Below are 5,447 nucleotides of genomic sequence, written 5' to 3' on the forward strand. Positions count from 1 at the left end.
GGAGCTCACAGAAGTGACAAGTCTTGGTTCTGAAGTTCCGATGTAACCAGATACTGCCCTGAGAGAAAATAGGCCTGAGCATTGTTTATGGTGGGGGCAATTCTCTCGCCAGGTCAGTGACCTTCCAGGGTATGGAAGTAATTTAAGGTGGTCACGAGTAGACTGGTCGTATCAAAGGGGAGACGCATCTGCTCTCCCTCTGGGGGACTTTTGGAGGGAAATCCCAAAGATTAGCGTGATGGGAATGCATATGCAACAAGGGAAAATTAGATATTCATGTCCTATTTGGGCATTCCCCATAAGAAGGGAATGTCTGAGAGGGGGCTCGCACGTTTTTGGGGAGACTTCTTTTGACATCAGCATGTGACGAGAATAAAATCTTTTTCGAACCAGTTCTTTTCCATCACCAATCCAGCCTTGCTCGGCTGCCTCTCCGGAAGGCAGCAAGGACCCACACTTCAAAGACAAAATATACGACATATTGAAAGAAAAATAATACTCAAATATTGAAATAAGTATAGAATTGAATGAATAAACCACAAAGAAATAAATACCTCCTGGAAAATATCCTTATTATCAACATTTCTCAAAGCACAACATTTCGATCAGATTGAGTTATTTCTTTCACATTCTTCAACAATCGTAATTTTTTTTACTTTTACTTTTTAAGTTACTTCAGTGCATTTCACACCTGTGCCTTCAGGGAATTTCTACGTTGTTCTACTTGAATAAATCCCCATCAAAATACCATAATTTATGACACCACGGCTGGACAAATAATATCCAGAAACACACTTACGCACCACTGAGTGAGTGTTGGACGATATAGCTTCTCTTGAAAGGTCCGACTTGAAAATGTCCTTGCAAGTGGATCTGAAATTAAATCCACACTTTTCCCTCCTTCGGCCATTGTGGTTTAAAAAAAGCAAGAATATATTTTAGATTTTCGAACGGTCGCCAGTTACGACTTTCGGGTGTGTTGATTCGGCACAGCGCCGCCCCCTCACGAGTGAGTATCCAATCACAAAACGCGTTCATCACCCTCAGCATAAGGCCAGCGAGAAGGCTCACTGTAACCAACTCGTGATCTGATTGGCTTTCGCAACCGTCGAACAAATATGAAAGCTCATTGACTTTGACAGAAGAGATGCTCGCACAATTGCATCTTCAGGCCTCGGAACGCATAATGCCCGCTCCCCGTATTGTGAAACCTGCCCGGCAACACGAGCGAGCGGAATTCTTATTGGATTCAAAACTCTCACCTAAAAATACAACGCTCAGCTATAATATGACATCAATGCGCCGATTATGATTTTTTTTTTTTTATTGATTATGTTTGGCCAGCAGAGAAGCCCTTGAAGGCCCACCACTGAGTTACTTAATAGCCTAAATTAAACTTTACTTTCATCAATAGAGTTAAAGTTATGCTTTATTGTAGGCGTTATGTAATTAATAGTGAGGGATTGTATTACGATTGCTGGCATTATTTTAAACACTTACGGGACAGAAGGTCAATTATTTAATTTAGCAGGTTCATATTTATTGAATATGTTAAACATTGATGAAACAAAAGCATTTTTCAAATGAAAGTAGAAGTACAGTGCATCGATAAGATTGACTGGGATTGTAGTCATGGTGTTTACTGATGCATTCATATGCTAAATTTATATGACTTCGTTTCAATGTAAGACCTCAAACTTGCAAACCGGATAGCACTTCATGGACAAATACGACAAAACACATTCTCCACATAGGCCTTAGAAGATACAAACATATCAAGTTGGGCCGGGGAGGACGTCACCGGGACGCGATCAAGAACACCCAAAAACATAATCTGATCTGGGAAAACATACACCACACAATCTGTACACTGACGAGATTACAGGGGAATGTGAGCAGGAGAGACGGAGAGACTGCCGCCTGCCTGAGAAGGTCAGCCTTGGACGTGGAACGTGGGAAGGAGCAAGGACGACCGATTTAACCTACATGATCTTTGACAAAGAAAACCTCCTTCCGGTTGCTGGAATATAGAATAGATTTTAAGGTTTCCCAATATTGTTGGCAGTTTCTTGCTTTCGGGGTGTTCCAATGTGGTTCACTTGCTCTGTTCTGTGTTTGTGCTGTTGCCTGTGTGTTAATTGTGACGTTGTTGTGTAATTGTCTAACTGCCTATACGTTGTGTGTGTCCCGTGGCAATTTGTGGCCCTTGCTGTGCTGCGTTCTACTGGGTTGTTATGTCTCATGTTTATAATTCCCGGGCCTATGTCTTATGATGCTCAATTGGTTTAATGTTTAGGGGTGTAAGAGAAAGTAGAGTGTTAATGTCTGGTAAGTGATGATAAAAAGGAGAGAGTGGGGTTTGCGTCCCACACTCACAACAAAACATGCTTAAAGTAACGTGTGGTGCATACAATATATCGTGTGAAAGTTCAAGCGATCGTGTGAGTGAATGCAACCCTGAACAGAACAGGGGGAAACCTAACGGTGATAAGATAAAACTGCCTGATTGGTTTGAGTGGATTAATAATGAAGTTGTGGATATTTTGGTAGTACAGAGAGGAGAATCCAAAACACGGAAAAATCTGTGATAGGATGGACCTTGCTCCGGTGAGAGTTCCACACTGCTTGAGTCGTAGTTGATTAAAAATGGGGAAATGGTGGGAGTGTAAAATTATGATTGGTATAAAAATTTCAGGGGATGATTAGCAATAAAGGAGAGGATTGGCGATGAAATTACTTGAGATAAAAAGTATTTGAAACCGAAACACAAAGGCTTTATTGAGCATGTGTCTCGCGAACATACGAAATGTGACTATTGGGAACTCTGAGTTGATTAGGAAATTGAAAGAAAAAAGTCAAAGCAAGCAGGGTGAAGAGTGTGGGGAAAGTGGTGGGAGCAGTTGGATGAGCAGGGGGAGTTGCAGATATGAGGTTGGAAAGATGGGGGTCGAGTGGCCGATGGACGGTAGCTGTTTGTGAGGGTTGGAGATGGGGAGGCGTGGCTGGGGTGCGGACAATATATATAAGATATATAATCATACGCAATACCGACAAAGTGCAACGAAAGACGCTGGTGGAAAAACTGACACCAGGGGAATAACGACGGGAACGAAAAAGGCTTGCAAAAGGCAAGGAACAAAATGAACAAAAATCGCTTACCGCAGAAGGGCAAGGAAAACCAATTGAGCGCAACCGAGAAGATCAATAAATGAAAACGGAAACACAAACAATGAACGGGAACATGGTACACGGAATGCAATAACAAGGTGTCTAGAATTCACAACTTGGGACATGAGCATGAGCAAGATGAATATTCCGACACTGAGTAGTCAGCGTGGAGTGTTTAAATAGTGCAGTAATCAATGACTTGATGAGTGACAGGTGCGTGGCTAGTGGGCGCATCTTTCCAGCCATGACGACATGAACAGGAACAAGCGCTGGAAGGAAACGCCCCCACTCCAGCTGGGCAAACACAAAACAAAAACATGATAGGACAAAACGGACCATGACACAAAAGGATTAGGTTTTTGGGAAAGGTTTTACTTGAAACATTTTCTGATCATGTTTAAAGAAAGTCTTTAGAACAGGAGATGTCTAGCAATTGATGAGAGGTTTGCCAAGTATAAAGTTGGATTAAATAGTTTGGCAGCTGATTTATGAACTGATGTGTATCAAATGTAACAAAGGTAGGCGACAGATGTTTTATGACTATGCGACACCGGCCCTGACATGACAACTTTTAAGGGACAAGACAGCATTCCAGAAATACCAGACTAACATCCGCATCTATGAGCTGTTTGACGTCACAGGTGCAGGATCGTTCTGCTACGCCCAGGAGGAACAGGAGAAACAATTTCGCGGGGACTGAATGGGAAAATCCACAAACCACAGTTGTAAACTTTGGCATACTCTGGCTAAATTGAGGCAAAATTAAGGATCGCCAGCACAAATCTCGTAGCTCGTAGGATGCAATGGGCGGACAGGCCTGATCAACCTGAATCCCTATTGCACTCCCAAGTACTGATTTTCAAATTGTGATTGGAGAAAGATTGGACTAATCAAATTCAAGCATCAAGTGAATGATTGATTGACATTATTACACAAAATTTATGCAAAGCTGAAAGTTTCAGAAGGGAGGTAATTTACCCCTTCTCGCTTGCAAGTGCCACTCCTCCAGTTCTCTCCACAGGTTTGAGGTGACATGTGACCTGTGTGACCACAAGGCCGGAGAACGCTTCAAATAGCGCCGCATCACGCCCATCCCGGAGGTTCTCCTCAACAAGAAAGGAGATATAAGATATTGTAATTTAGGGTCCACAAAAACAGATTAAGATATAGTTGTCGCTTTAGCATGCTCATGTGCCTCGCAGGTTTTATTATTCACATTGGGTGCGCGACTAGATAACACACACCCAGTCCAGGATAGGGCAAAATTTTGGTGTATTGTTTAGACTTTTCCATAATATACGGCACCACAGCGGTGATACTTGAAGTTCATTTCAGTTAAGGGGGCGGTGGCGCTGTTTTTATGAAAAAAAAATACTCATTAAACGCAGGCACGAGCATTTGGGATGCCGCGGTCCACCGTCCACTACATCATCCACCGGGTCACTGGGGAAGTGGTGGCTCTTTGCCACAGAGTCATCCACTTCCCCAACACTGCAGGAGAGCTTCAGGCAGTGACCCAGGCATTTGCAAGAGCTGCTGGAGCAATAGATGGTTGTCATGTCCGAATCAAGCCTCCAAGTGACCTTGATGGTCATGACTTATAAGAACCGCGAGCTTTTCAGCAGCATAATTATGCAAGCTGTATGTGACCATCAGAGTCGCTTTCTGGACATCTACATGGGCTGGCCTGGATCAGTCCACGACTCCAGGGTCCTCCGGCACAGCCCTCTTTGGTAAAGAGGGCTGTATCCTCCTCCAGGGCACTTCATCTTGGCAGATGGAGGGTACCCGTACCACACGACCACTCCCCGTCATCACTCCTTACAAGCGGCCGGTGCAGGGTGTGTGGGCCCGGCGCTTCAACGTTCATCATTCCAAGGCACGCTCTATTATTGAGCGTGCCTTTGGAATGATGAAGGTGAGATTCCGGGCCATCTTTTTCCACACCCTGGAGGTGCACCACACCTTTGGCACAAAATAATCTTTAACTGAATCATCAAAGAGCACAGACACACAAACATGGCAAAATATGAGAAGATGGAAAAATAGATTCATATACAATGTAATGAATGGTTAATAAATCTATCCCATCTTTTGGAGTGACATGGCAGCCATCTATTGCCCCAACCATCCCTGCAAACCCCCACGTAATGGATGATGTAGTGGACACTGCAACCGGTATGATGCCCCACTTCAAGTCACGAGAGGAAGATCAGGACTCTTGCTCGTGCCCCATCCATGTCATGGGTCCTGGAAGAAAGGTTCCATCCATGCTCCAA

This window comes from Idiotropiscis lumnitzeri, chromosome 2 (genome assembly GCF_059441095.1).
Source record: "Idiotropiscis lumnitzeri isolate Australia: NSW breed Sydney's pygmy pipehorse chromosome 2, RoL_Ilum_1.0, whole genome shotgun sequence".
Lineage (NCBI taxonomy): Eukaryota > Metazoa > Chordata > Actinopteri > Syngnathiformes > Syngnathidae > Idiotropiscis > Idiotropiscis lumnitzeri.